This window comes from Acipenser ruthenus, chromosome 3 (assembly GCF_902713425.1).
Source record: "Acipenser ruthenus chromosome 3, fAciRut3.2 maternal haplotype, whole genome shotgun sequence".
NCBI classification, from domain to species: domain Eukaryota; kingdom Metazoa; phylum Chordata; class Actinopteri; order Acipenseriformes; family Acipenseridae; genus Acipenser; species Acipenser ruthenus.
This window is the reverse complement of record NC_081191.1, coordinates 57,121,688-57,137,529: the sequence shown is the minus strand read 5'-3', so window position 1 is coordinate 57,137,529 and position 15,842 is coordinate 57,121,688.

Below are 15,842 nucleotides of genomic sequence, written 5' to 3'. Positions count from 1 at the left end.
TTTCCAAGGACGCAGCATGCCTGACCATCTGAGCTTTCCACATAAATCAGTCTGTGGAACTGGAGGCTTTCCATTCCCCTCCATTCCAGTCTGACAAAGAGTGCCAGCTCCATACACTTTGCCCAGTGCAGGCGTTAGCATATTATGTGGAGAGGACTAAAAGCTGGAGGCAGTCGGAACAGCTGTTTGTTTGTTACGGGGCTAAGTCCCAGGGACAGGCTCTGTCTAAACAGCTTCTGCCCAAATGGTTAGCAGGCACAGTACAGACTGCATACAAACTGGCCAATCTGCCCCCGCCCGAGAAGCTCACTGGCCATTCTACCAGGGATCAGTCGACTTCATGGGCATTGTTCCACGGTGCTTCCATCCAGGACATATGCAGTGCAGCAGTGTCTGGCAAGAAAGAGTTAAAACTTTTAACTCTTCAGTGAGAGCTAGGAAGTCAAGAGAGAGGTGAGAGGCGAAGGCAGAGATGAAGTCAGTTTTGTTGGAAGCTGAGCAACAATTCCAGAGGGTGACGGGGGGAATGGGGGGATGAGCAGAAGAAAGGGAGAGAAGCAGGGAGATGAGGTTAGAGGAGTTAGATTTGTGGCGGTAGGGAGAGGCCAGAGGACAGGAACGAGAGGAGAGGATTACAGGGATATTAAAGTTAGTCATGGTAGGGAGCAGTAGAGGAAAGGAAGTAGAAATGGCTATGGGAGAGGTTGGTGCCGAGAGGCAGGCGAAAACAGACAGGTATAGGAGGAGCGAGAACAATAATTAATAAAAAGAAAAGATAGAATGTATGCAAACCTGGTCTGGAGTTGAAGCTTTCAGTTAGAAGCTTGGCTAGAAGATTTTGCAGCCGATCCATGCTGTCCTGTCCTTGTTTGGACTACCACAGTGCAGACTACCGGCCCTTTGGCGATAAGGCTCTTCGGTGAGCTTCCGCTGAGTGCTGGCGCACTAGCTTAGTGTCACTGCTTATATAATGCAGTACAGGTTGAGAGCTGGGTGCTGCAGACAATTGTTTGCAAATTATTCTAAATCCAGTCAGCTGCTCCCTGTGGGAGTTGGTCGATTTGTTACACCACCACAACAATGTTACAAACTCAACTGGCAATCATTCACTTTAAAAATTCAATATTATTTACTTACAGAGCGATCTGATCTGTCGACTGCTAGCCTGTTTGCAGTGTTGCAATTTAAAGGGCAATAGCTACAAATGCCATTTTAATATTTTCTGTATCCCTCCATTACCTTTTTATGATGTTTACAAACATTTTGAATGGTGGTTCCTGTCTGTCTAAAATTAAGATGCATCTAATATTAAGGTTAAAAACATGTTCTCTACTGCTAAAATGAGCTGGCTGCTGTTTTGGTTGCAGACTTGTGTAAATCATGTGATATTGTGACTTGCTGACTCTACCAGCTTTAGGGTAAAGTATGGACGCATGTGAAGTTGAAAAAGAAAAATTATAAAAATATGGGAGTTATAATTGCAAACATCATAATACAATAACATGTTTTAAATGGAATGTGGCAGGGTGAAAGTCCTTAATGTATATAGTGTGTGTGTGGGAATGTAAGGTTGGCAGGGATGGTGTTAAATCTGTCCCTGCCGGTAATCACAGGTGTGGCCATTTCCCATTTAGGTAATTGGTGCTAATTGTGGAGTGGCCACATGAATAAAAAGAAGCAAAATCCTTTGTTGAAATATACCCATCTGAGATGGATTTCAGATGGGTATATTTTGATCAAATCAACTGAGTTTACTAAAACTTTAATCCAGGTACTTACCAGGGGAAATAATTAAATAACCATTGGTGTAATAATACCATTTTGTCACATATACAGTCGTAGTGGGTTCACATTTTGCTTTTTGCCTGGAATAAAATTACAGACTGGAGGGAGTACTGCAGTTCATTCAGCCAGTGAACATATATGATTAAGTTTTACGCAATTGTAATTATAAGAAATTGACTCCATTACAAACATTTGGTACAGTCATGTTGACATTTTGAGGCCCTTCATTTGCTTGACTTTTTATGGAACTCTGACTTGGTTGTGGGTTAGGTAGGAGTAAGAGACTTCAAAACCAAACAGGATGAACCACAGTGTCTGGCTCAAGAATATATTAACAACCAATGGGTTGCTACTGACCTCTTTGAACTTTGTTGTGGTTGTGACGTAAATGTAAAGGAGTTTCTAATAAAATATGATCAGTTTTAACAAAAGTGTCTAGCAATACAGGGAAATAAATGTAATTTTGGGGGGTTTCTATAGCTGTACACAGAAAGGGTGCCCTGTTATGCAGATAATCATTCAAAACTATGCTGTTCAATAAAACATTCAGTGGAGGCTTGACAATAGTGTTTTTAAATAAGACGTGCTATGCAAGCCACATATTAATTGTTTCATTGACAGGCTGCAAATCACTCAACGAACCATGAACTATTGGCCTGTACACCTAGTATAACTAAGTTACAGTAAGTGTGGGTGGAAACCATAGTGTGAAGTGATTTGTATTGTGATTTATTTTGAATCTCTTGCTTGTCATTATTAATGTGTTGTATTTCACCAACAGTGATTAGATTAAGAACACCAATAAGTTAATAATGTAATTGTTACGATATCAGTAAAGTGTTTGTTGTACATAATAGTTACAGTGCCTTGCATAAGTATTCACCCCCCTTGGACTTTTCCACATTTTGTAGTGTTACAACCTGGAATTAAAACGGATTTAATTAGGATTTTTTGTCACTGATCTACACAAAATAATCCATAATGTCGAAGTGGGGAAACAAATCTACATATTTTTCAAAATTATTTACAAATAAAAAAACTGAAAAGTCTTGATTGCATAAGTATTCACCCCCTTTGCTGTGACACCCTGGTGCAACCAATTGCCTTCAGAAGTCACATAATTAGTTGAATGGAGTCCACCTGTGTGCAATTAAAGTGTCACATGATCTCAGATTAAATACACCTGTTTCTGGAAGGCCCCAGAGTTTGTTAGAGAGCATATCTAAACAAACAGCATCATGAAGATCAAGGAGCTATCAAAACAAGTCTGGGATAAAGTTCTGGAGAAGCATCAATCAGGGTTGGGTTATAAAAAAATATCCCAAACTTTGAACATCCCCCGGAGCACCATTAAATCCATTATTAAAAAATGGAAAGAATATGGCACAACCGCGACTCTGCCTAGAGAAGGCCGTCCACCAAAACTCAGTGACCAGGTAAGGAGGGCATTAGTCAGAGAAGCAACCAAGAGGCCAATGGTAACTCTGAAGGAGCTGGAGAGATCCACAGCTGAGATGGGAGAAACCGTCCATGGGACAACTATAACCCGGACGCTCCACAAAGCTGGGCTTTATGGAAGAGTGGTGAGAAGAAAGCCATTGCTGAAAAAAAAACATATCAAATCCTATTTGGATTTTGCCAAAAGGCATGTGGGAGACACAGCAAACATGTGGAAAAAGGTTCTCTGGTCTGATGAGACCAAAATTGAACTTTTTGGCCTCAGCGCAAAACGCTATGTGTGGCGCAAAGCCAACACTGCTCATCATCCTGAGAACACCATCCCCATGGTGAAGCATGGTGGTGGGAGCATCATGTTATGGGGATGCTTTTCATCGGCAGGGACTGGGAAACTGGTCAGGATTGATGGCAAGATGGATGGTGCCAAATACAGGGAAATTCTAGAGGAAAACCTGTTTCAGTCTGCAAGAGACCTGGGAGTGGAGCGGAGGTTCACCTTCCAGCAGGACAATGACCCTAAACACACAGCCAAAGCTACACTGGAGTGGTTTAAAAACAAGAACCTGAATGTCTTAAAATGGCCCAGTCAAAGCCCAGACCCAGAAAAGTCCATGGGGGGTGAATACTTATGCAAGGCACTGTAATACTCATGGCACTACCAGAATTAGATTGACCACAAAATTGACTGATAAACATTACCTAGCTTCAAGTGATTATTTTAAACCTATTTAAGGTTTTTAATTGTATTTTATTTCAGATATACTAAAAGAACGCATGTCATCACATTTTTGTGTTATTTGTTAGGAAATTTTCTTAATTTACATAATACCGGCAATGGAAAGTACTGTAGACTTGGCTAAATGTCTTCTTTAACCCAAATCTAGCATTGACAAATGTTTGTGTTTACATATATCTACATAACCACTTATAGTCAGTAATTACATTGTTTAGCACAGTTTTTTGAGTATCAAAATCTGTGAGTACATGGGGTCTGTTTGTCTATCCTTACAGTATGTACATATGTAGAGTATGTCACACTTTCTGGCACTGTATATTGAGAGAATCAATTGTGAGCATCATAATATGTGATATATGGAGGTGTCTATCCCTATATTTAACATTTACATGTATGTAGGTCATGGTCATTTACTTTTTCATGATCCTCATTGATTGCTTGCAATCTCTTCCACAGTATCTTGCTGCCGTTTTGGTGACAACTTTAGCATCCTTATTACGAAGGCTGTTTATTACATTTTAACAAGCAGGCTTCCCACAGTCTCGTGTGTGGTACTGACTGAGTAGTTTTGCCAGTGGCTTGTACAGGTGGGCATCCCTGTACATTGCCACCCACAGTAACTACGAACTGGTGGACATGTACCGTCCATAACAGGTGGCAAGGACCCGCTGGCGATAGATGCCTTGGCACACCAGTGGCTGAGGCAACTGTTATATGCCTTCCCACCACTCACAATGCTCCCACTGTGTCTGGAGAAAATCGGACAGGACCAGGCCAGGGTGCTATTAGTAGCCCCTTATTGGCCCAAGAGACTCTGGTTTTCAGCCCTGATACAGCTCCTGAGCGGCCAGCCATAGAGACTGCCCAAGCGCCGTGACCTGCTCAGTCAGGCATGGGGGACCTTATGGCATCCCGACCCATCGCGCCTACAGCTCTGGGTTTGGCCCCTGATCGGCTGCATTTAAGCTGTCTGGGTCTGTTTCATAGGGTGATTGACACCCTGCAAATGCCAGAGCAGCGTCCACGTGTTCCCAGTACGGGTACAAGTGGGGCGTCTTTCAGCCATGGTGTCTGCCTAAGGATTTTGACTCCACGACCTGTCCCATGGTATTTATACTGCAATTTTTGCAGGACCTGTTTGACGAGGGGAAATCCTCCTCTACGTTAAAGGTCTATCTGCAGCCTTTTCAGCTTGCCATGTCAAGATTGACTCGGTCTCCCCAGGAGCTCACTTCCTGGCAGGGCAATTTTTAAAAGGAGCTTGGCGGCTTCAGCTACCTATGAAGGGTATTGTTCTTCACTGGAGCCTTAACGTGGTGCTTTACACACCCATGAAGCCTCCATTTGAGCCCATGCATTCAGCTGAGCTGAATTTTTATTGCTCAAAGGGGCTTTCTTGCTTGCAATCACCTCAGCAAAGCGAATAAGTGTGATGCAGGCATTTACAATTGCGAAAGCCTGCTTAATTTTTGCAGAAGCCAGGACAAAGCTTACGCTTCATACCAATCCTGCTTTTTTGCCGAATACTACCTCGGCATTTTATGTCAACCAGTCTGTGGAATTGGAGGCTTTCCATCCACCTCCTTTTCAGTGTGACAGAGAGCAGCAGCTCCATATGCTCTGTCCAGTGTGGGCCCTAGCGTATTATGTTAACAGGACAAAAAGTTGGAGGCAGTCCAAACAGTTTTTTGTCTGTTATGGGGCAAAGTCTTATGGTCAAGCCCTGTCTAAGCAGCTGCTGTCCAAGTGGATAGCAGACACAGTCAGGGCTGCCTATGAGCTGGCCAACTTGCCACCTCCAGAAAAGCTCAATGCCCATTCCACCAGGGGCATGGCAACTTCGTGGGCTTTATTCCAGGGTGCATCTGTCAAGGACATTTGCAATGCAGCGGTGTGGTCTACTCCCCATACCTTCACTAGGTTCTACAGACTGAATGTCTTAGATCCTCAAAACCCTGACTTCCCAGTCGACCCGTGCAACACAGACATAGAGGTGAGTTTTTCCCTCAATTTTTTCACTCTAGCTACTGTTACTGGGGTTCTGTGTGGTAACGCACAAGGCAGCCTCTTGGCTTAGCCTTGTAGCATTCCAGTCGTTCTGCAATATTGCCCTATCGACAGCTTTGGTACACTCACCCATTCGGTAATGGTTACATTTCATACTTGAAAAGGAACGTTAGATTATTATTATAACCATGCTTCCCTGAAATAGAAATGTAACCATTAACCTTCAAGGTCGCTGTATCTATGATTGCAGAATGCTTGAAGGAAAAATGACGATGAGATCTGTGAGCGCAGTCCTCTTGTACCCTTGGGGCGGGACCGTGGTTGTGCAACAGGCCTCGCTCAGCAGCTTTGGTATATTTTATTCAGGTTTGGGGTCTTTAGGAGGTAAATATCCATATGATAATGGTTACATTTCTATTTCAGGGAATCAGGGTTATGATAATAACCTAATGTTTTTTGTTTTCTTTTTATAAAATAAACAGTGCCAGTTTATAAGAGTAATAACCTACTCCAGGGTGTGTGGTTAAACATATCTTTCTGCATGGCCTGTCGTGGGTTATTGCTTACATATTTAGTATGTAATAATAACAATATTTAGTGCCTTGGCAGATATGTTTTATGGTGCTTTATAGAATAAAGACTAAAAATAGAATAATAATATGTGCAATAAGGATTGTTTTAAGCTTGTACTGCATGAGCATGTTGGTTCCTCTGATATGTACAGTACAGCACATTGTAAGTGAAGCCACTCATAACATATTGGCCTGCAAAGGGTGAACAGTGAAGTGAGAAAAGGGACTGACCAAGGCCTGACTGAATTAATCTAATCTATCGGACTAGAATTTAGGTTAAATGATCTGGGTGGAAACTGCCTGTTAGTTGAAGCTCAGTACTCTCAGTTAATTTGTCAACACTTTAAATCACTTCAACCTTACATACTTGAAAGGTTCAGACAGTAAATGGTTTATAACCAATTAAATGCTGCAATTTATTCATCACAGAGATGTCCTTCAGGGATGGCTTTTTCGTGGCCGACTTCATATGGCCAGATATTGTCTGTTGTGTTTCTGTCTTAGCATTTTGTGCTTTGGTTGAATAAGCAAATACTCTTCTTGTCATAAAATGTCTTTGGACTGCATTATTAAACAGAAATACAGGGATTATGTATGCATTTTGTTATTTATTTATTTATTTATTGGCTATAGCCTCTTGTGACATAAGTATGCTTTCTGATACATTTTTAAGTTGTGTTTAACAATGTATCAGAGGGGGGAGGTGACCAACAGAAATTGGTCTCTATAATAAATTATACAATTGCTGTCTGATAAACAGCTGAGATACTGGATGGAGTTACAATAACACACATTTAAAGCAATAAAAGGAATTAAAAATGAAAAAAATATTGTAGATGGCTCATTGACATTTAATGGGTCAGTTAGACTAATTTATTCATTTATTCAAGAGGTCTGAATATAGAAGGTTACAATAGTTCTACAGAGTGTGATGGATAAAATACCATCCCTATTACTAGACGCTATTAAACAATGCTGTTTTTAACATGAAATAACTTGTTACACTACATGAAAAAAAAATACAAAACTTACCTGTTGAATGTCTTTTGGGGGGAAATGTGTAGCTCAGGTTTGGGGAAACATTGTTACCTGACTGATGCTATTTCAATGGAGAGGTGCACATCTTCTGAGAAATATGCTGCCTAGTTTCCTCAAACAATTAAATAATCTTTTGAAATCTTTTATTTCTTAAATTACTAGAGACAAAGGAAAGAGATGGACATTTGGTTTTTTAAAGGGAAGTAAACAGATTTAACTGTTTGTACTATGTATATGCCACCAGAGTGGTTGACAGGTGACTCCATGGGGCTATTTCCATGGAAAAAGAAAAATAAGTCTCACCTTTTTCTCACTCTATTTTGGTAGAACTCTCAGGTTGTGTGTGTTTCCATGTAGTTTTCTTTTAGCCTGAGAAATAATTGTTTCAAATGCAAATAACCTAATTAATATTAAATACGGGAAGGTATATTTAAATGTTTGTGTCTGAGTTCCAATTTTTCCAAAGGAAATAAGCAAAGATGCCAATGTCAGAACATTAATGATTCGCTTTTTTTTAATGTTTAAAATGACTGTGAAGTGGTTCTGTTGCTTCGATATTGCATTTTAATAATTTGTGTCTCCACCTGGTATTATCTGTGCCTGTACAATCCTAGTTGTGACTTATTTGAAGTACTATACTTCCTGATTACAAAGAAATCAAATGATGTGGTTATCTTTTGACTCTGTTGGACTCACCGTCTTCATATTATTATTAGCCGGCCAGCAGAACTGAAAGACAAAGGTGAAAAAATAAATACAATTACATTTAAAACTACTTATTCTTTAATTACGATGTGGTTGTATAATTACTGATCCCACATTTTCAACTGCACCTTCGCAATGCCCTTATGTGTCACCTTTCATATAATTGCCATTTATTAATTAATTCACCTACCTGAAAAAGATCCTGATAGTATAATTTATAGTTTTGCCTTTTATTTCCTGTAATCCTTGTTTTAAAACGCACCGCTAGCGTCCCATGTAATTTTAGGTATGCTTATTAGGTAAGTTACTCACAGCTACTGGGCCAGAGCAAATTCTCTCAGTCTCTCAATTTAAAACTCTTAATTTTCATAATTTTAATTTGTAACCTATGTAATATCCTGATATATGGGTTGGAATCATTTACAGCCAGAGAGCACTTAGTTTGTCTATTCTGTTTTTATATAAAGACCTTAGACCATTCATTTGTGCTAGATGTATGAAACAAAGAACCAAAACAATATTTTATAACAGTATTGCCAACAATCGTAAATTTAAACAGTACTGTAGACATTTAGGGTCTCAACCTTTTCAATTTGTTAAACTCAGAATGAAAACGACACCTGAAATGAAAGATTAAAACTATTTTCTACTGTACTTTACAACTTTGTTTAATAAGTACAAATGTAAAAAAAAAAAAAAAAAAAAAACGTTTGCAGCTCGTAATAAACTTAAATGTCTCCTCTGAGTCTCAAATCTGGATCACAGAAAACTTTGTAATAAAAATACATCTATACATGTAACTTTTTTTTGTTGTATTTACTTGGCTGTGGACCCCAATACTGACAAGACTTGGCAAAGTTCACAGACAGCCAAGTAAAGAACAATATCTGCCAGAACCTGACCTAAGGGCCCCAGGCTTTGGATCCAGTCTTTTAAAACTTCAGCACTGCTGATGAAATAACAATAGTTACATAATTACAAAGAATGTAAGCATTAGAACAATTTGTTTGATTTAACTTGTCAAACTTTTATGGATCCAGCTACTCCACTGTTTTAATCCCCACTGTGGCTTTTATTAATTCTACCTTTCTAAAAAATCCCAAGCACTTGAAGTGATTGCTTTCTAGTTTCACTCTGACTGTACTATATGCTGCTCAGTTTGTAATTAAGTTCCATGCATTTATCACTGGTGTGTGTGCGGGCAAGAATGACACAGTTGTTCCTGACCTATTAGAGCTGGGTAAATTACACTCTTTATTCAATTTAAGCTTACTGTAGTCCAATAACTGTCAATATCTTCCACTGTGAATTGGGGATAGTACAGTACCCTTGTGTATACTCAATAACTTTCTTGTTTTATTATGACGGACACGTATTTGTATCTGTTATCATGCAATTGAGGCAGGAACATACCTCTCCACTCTGTATGCAATCTGTTCTTATGTGAGAATGAAACAGAAGTAAGTAATTGATTTTGTGTTTAACTTTATACCGGGCTAGAATGGTGGCTGTCCATTGCTGGCCATGCTAAAATGCCTACAGTACTGAAGTCTTTGGAGAATCTAAGAGATGATATAACTTGAGAACCTTACAGTATAGGGTTGTAATAAAAATTCACTGTGGTATGTGCTTTGGGGTGTCAGATAGCTAAATGGAATCCATTCTAGGCCTCTTCAGTTGAAAGTTAAGAGTTTTGCAAGACTGTCAGTATCAAGGGTCATTTAATTTAGTGCTGTTTGCAGTGGTGTGGAAATGCCACCATTTTAGTACCTTTTTTCATAATTCTTGACATTTCTAAGGATTAAGAGGATTAAGAGTATCAAGCAAAGTGCTCATGTCAAATAAAAACATGTTACATTTAATAAGGTGTGTTTTGTTTGTGTAATTTAACCTGAGGTCCCTGCTGTGCACCCATAACTCTACAGTACATTTGCTCTATGTCCTGCCACAGAAATATGTTTTACCCCCTCAATTTTATGGGTCTAAAATACAATGGGTTTATTAACTATTTGTGTATCGGGGTTGGCCAATGCATTTTAAACTACTGTAACTCTGTCAATAGGGTGTAGCTAGTGGACAGCTAGGAGAGCAGTAATTTGACAGTGATTCTGTGGTGCTCTATGACCATTCCTCAATGATTACAACCACATATAGTACAATTTCAGAGAATGTAGGCGTTTAAATCTGCATGTTCTTTGCCAGGAGGCTGTTACACATTCAGCATTGTTAGTTTGTACATTCTTGGATACAGTACTGATCTGAAACTGACATTTATAAAAAATATCTGCAGATGCATATGATACAATATGTACAGTATATGACAAGGCTGTCATTTACATACCAAATTACAGACGTGCTCAAATTTGTTGGTACCCTTACAGCTCATTGAAATAATGCTTCATTCCTCCTGAAAAGTGATGAAATTAAAAGCTATTTTATCATGTATACTTGCATGCCTTTGGTATGTCATAGAATAAAGCAAAGAAGCTGTGAAAAGAGATGAATTATTGCTTATTCTACAAAGATATTCTAAAATGGCCTGGACACATTTGTTGGTACCCCTTAGAAAATATAATAAATAATTGTATTATAGTGATATTTCAAACTAATTAGTTTCTTCAATTAGTATCACACATGTCTCCAATCTTGTAATCAGTCATTCAGCCTATTTAAATGGAGAAAAGTAGTCACTGTGCTGTTTGGTATCATTGTGTGCACCACACTGAACATGGACCAGAGAAAGCAACGGAGAGAGTTGTCTGAGGAGATCAGAAAGAAAATAATAGACAAGCATGGTAAAGGTAAAGGCTACAAGACCATCTCCAAGCAGCTTGATTTTCCCGTGACAACAGTTGCAAATATTATTAAGAAGTTTAAGGTCCATGGAACTGTAGCCAACCTCCCTGGGCGCGGCCGCAAGAGGAAAATCGACCCCAGATTGAACAGAAGGATAGTGCGAATGGTAGAAAAAGAACCAAGGATAACTGCCAAAGAGATACAAGCTGAACTCCAAGGTGAAGGTACGTCAGTTCTGATCGCACCATCCGTCGCTTTTTGAGCGAAAGTGGGCTCCATGGAAGAAGACCCAGGAGGACTCCACTTTTGAAAGAAAAACATAAAAAAGCCAGACTGGCATTTGCTAAAATGTATATTGACAAGCCACAATCCTTCTGGGAGAATGTCCTTTGGACAGATGAGTCAAAACTGGAGCTTTTTGGCAAGTCACATCAGCTCTATGTTCACAGACGAAAAAATGAAGCTTTCAAAGAAAAGAACACCATACCTACAGTGAAACATGGAGGAGGCTCGGTTATGTTTTGAGGCTGCTTTGCTGCGCCTGGCACAGGGTACCTTGAATCTGTGCAGGGCACAATGAAATCTCAAGACTATCAAGGCATTCTGGAGCGAAACGTACTGCCCAGTGTCAGAAAGCTCTGTCTCAGTCGCAGGTCATGGGTCCTCCAACAGGATAATGACCCAAAACACACAGCTAAAAGCACCCAAGAATGGATAAGAACAAAACACTGGACTATTCTGAAGTGGCCTTCTATGAGTCCTGATCTGAATCCTATCTAACATCTATGGAAAGAGCTGAAACTTGCAGTCTGGAGAAGGCACTCATCAAACCTGAGACAGCTGGAGCAGTTTGCTCAGGAAGAGTGGGCCAAACTACCTGTTAACAGGTGCAGAAGTCTCATTGAGAGCTACAGAAAACATTTGATTGCAGTGATTGCCTCTAAAGGTTGTGCAACAAAATATTAGGTTAGCGGTCCCATCATTTTTGTCTATGCCATTTTCATTTGTTTTCTTATTTACAATATTATGTTGAATAAAAAATCAAAAGCAAAGTCTGATTTCTATTAAATATGGAATAAGCAATGGTGGATGCCAATTACTTTTGTCAGTTTCAAGTTATTTCAGAGAAAATTGTGCATTCTTCGTTTTTTGTGGAGGGGTACCAACAAATTTGAGCACGTCTGTATATACCAAATTGTGAGGGACTGACCTTTTATAAATCAACCCTGTTTGGTTCAGACAAGGGAAGCATTTGCAAGGGTGGAGAGGACTGTGGAGGGAGCAGTTAACCCAATATTTCAGGATTACACTATAGCTGCCGTGTCTAAGCCAGTAGGTGAAGAATGTGAGGCAGCAGTTTCAGTTAACCTTAGTGCACCTTCCCTGGTAGGAGGTTGTTCCACATCGTTAGTCGCTTCTTAGGATTATAAATCAACTCTTAAATAAAAAAAAATAATAATACGTTTTTTCAGTGAAATTGTAGCAGTAATCTTTGTTTGCTGACAGAGTTTACAGCTGAAAGCGGAGATGATCGTTTTCTAACACTCATGCAACAAAGGCTTTGTCTAATATTGCTTTTTTTCCAGTATGTACTGGTACTAATTTGAGAAAAATGTTAGTGATTTGATACATCAATTTGCCAATATTTCAAATATACAGTAGATGTCGATTAATCATTATTAATTGCCATGCTTTTTTATTTTGCAAACCTCAATTAAATTATACAAAAGTTAAACATACAAAAGTTAAAAAAATCTTTGAGCCAAACATTCAGTTTTAATGGCTTACCAAAAAAGTTTCCATAGAGACATTCGTAGTCTCACTCTCAACGTGTTCTTTCTTCTTCAGAAGTATTCAATGTGGTCCTATTGTTATGGTTAATACAGTGCCTTGCATAAGTATTCACCCCCCTTGGACTTTTCCACATTTTGTAGTGTTACAACCTGGAATTAAAATGGATTTAATTAGGATTGTTTGTCACTGATCTACACAAAATAGTCCATAATGTCGAAGTGGGGAAAAAAATCTACATATTTTTCAAAATTATTTACAAATAAAAAACTGAAAAGTCTTGATTGCATAAGTATTCACCCCCTTTGCTGTGACACCCTGGTGCAACCAATTGCCTTCAGAAGTCACATAATTAGTTGAATGGAGTCCACCTGTGTGCAATTAAAGTGTCACATGATCTCAGATTAAATACACCTGTTTCTGGAAGGCCCCAGAGTTTGTTAGAGAGCATATCTAAACAAACAGCATCATGAAGACCAAGGAGCTATCAACACAAGTCCGGGATAAAGTTCTGGAGAAGCATCAATCAGGGTTGGGTTATAAAAAAATATCCCAAACTTTGAACATCCCCCGGAGCACCGTTAAATCCATTATTAAAAAATGGAAAGAATATGGCACAACCGCGACTCTGCCTAGAGAAGGCTGTCCACCAAAACTCAGTGACTAGGTAAGGAGGGCATTAGTCAGAGAAGCAACCAAGAGACCAATGGTAACTCTGAAGGAGCTGGAGAGATCCACAGCTGAGATGGGAGAAACCGTCCATGGGACAACTATAACCCGGACGCTTCACAAAGCTGGGCTTTATGGAAGAGTGACGAGAAGAAAGCCATTGCTGAAAAAAAAAAATCAAATCCTGTTTGGATTTTGCCAAAAGGCATGTGGGAGACACAGCAAACATGTGGAAAAAGGTTCTCTGGTCTGATGAGAACTTTTTGGCCTCAGTGCAAAACGCTATGTGTGGCACAAAGCCAACATTGCTCATCATCCTGAGAACACCATCCCCACGGTGAAGCATGGTGGTGGCAGCATCATGTTATGGGGATGCTTTTCATCGGTAGGGACTGGGAAACTGGTAGGGATTGAGGGCAAGATGGATGGAGCCAAATACAGGGAAATTCTAGAGGAAAACCTGTTTCAGTCTGCAAGAGACCTGGGACTGGGGCGGAGGTTCACCTTCCAGCAGGACAATGACCCTAAACACACAGCCAAAGCTACACTGGAGTGGTTTACAAACAAGAACCTGAATGTCTTAGAATGGCCCAGTCAAAGCCCAGACCTCAATCCGATTGAGAATCTGTGGCAAGACTTGAAAATTGCTGTTCACCAAAGGTCCCCATCCAACTTGACAGAGTTTGAGCAATTTTGCCAAGAAGAATGGGCAAAAATTGCAGGATCCAGATGTGCAAAGCTGGTAGAGACTTACCCAAAAAGACTCACAGCTGTAATTGCTGCCAAAGGTGCTTCTACCAAGTATTGACTCAGGAGGGTGAATACTTATGCAACCAACAAATGTCTTTTTTTTGTTTAATTAACTTTTGTGTCACCAATAAAAAATATTTTGCACCTTCAAAGTCTTAAGTATGTTGTGTAAATCAAATGGTAAAAATCCCAATTAAATCCATTTTAATTCCAGGTTGTAACACTACAAAATGTGGAAAAGTCCAAGGGGGGTGAATACTTATTCAAGGCACTGTACACACTAGATAATTGATTGTCTGCTTAACTGATCGTTATACTTGTAAAACCTGTGTATATTACTTAAATTATTAAAGATGACTTGTCATTTAATTATTCAGTGTAATTAACTTGTCAATATTTAAATTGCTGATTAATGTTGTTTAGATTTTTTCTTATAATGATTATTCAATGTTTTATTGCCTAAGCAAATGATCTAACTGAAAAACATATGAGATATTTAACTAATTGTAAAATTGATTGGTTTAAATGTAAAGCCACCCTTTAATTCACAATTAATGTGAACCTGATGAAGACACATTAGGTGTTGAAACATGTTGTTTGTTTTTAAACAAATAAGGAATATTTGGATGAATATAAACCAACAGTAGTTGCGCACTGAATCCTTTTGAAGAAAATGTTGAGAGTGCGACTATGAATATCCCTCTGGAAACTTTTTTGGTAAGGCATTAAAAATGTTTGGGTCAAAGCTTTTTGTGCTTTTGTATTGTCGTATAGACTCTACCTTCACTATATAAAATGTAAGAAATAATCCACTCCAGGGAGTGTGGTAAGACAATTCTTACTGCACGCCCTGGGTGCGCTGTGAGGCACGAGGCCGCAGGCCGAGACCCTTCAACCACCCAGGAAGTGCGATAAAAATTGTCTTACCATACACCCTGGAGTGGGTTATTTTGCTTACAAAATGGCTACACTTTTTTCTTGAAAATAATTAAACAAAATAGGTTTTTTAAGGGAAAAAAATAAGAAATATATTATGTATCCTTCCACTGAGAAAAAATAGTTCCTGAAGACTGTTTGATTGTAACATATATTTTGTACTTTTTTATTTATTTGCCATAAACATTACATTGAACATTGCCATTTATAGTAACATTTTCCTGATGAAATGGCATTTGGGAATTGAAAGCAGACTCATTTCCCACATCTGAGGGAGGATTCATGTAACAGCCAAACACTGCACTTGATTGACATCGAGGGGGAGGGGGGGGCTTTCAAGAGTTTTTTTTTTAAATTTTTTTTATTTTATTTTATTTTTGCGGTCTTCGAGAGAAGCTGACCAATAATTTCTGAGGCTGTTTTCACACCAATGGCCGGTAACTGGCATAATTTCCCTAGATTGTAAACCAGCATTAGATGATATGCGGACTAAACGACTTCCGTGTCAGTTTGCGCAGTCCTTCCCGTCCGGGGCGAGCACAGTTGAATTCTATGCCAAACCCGACCTTGTTTTAAAAGCCCAACGGTTGTGTAATTTA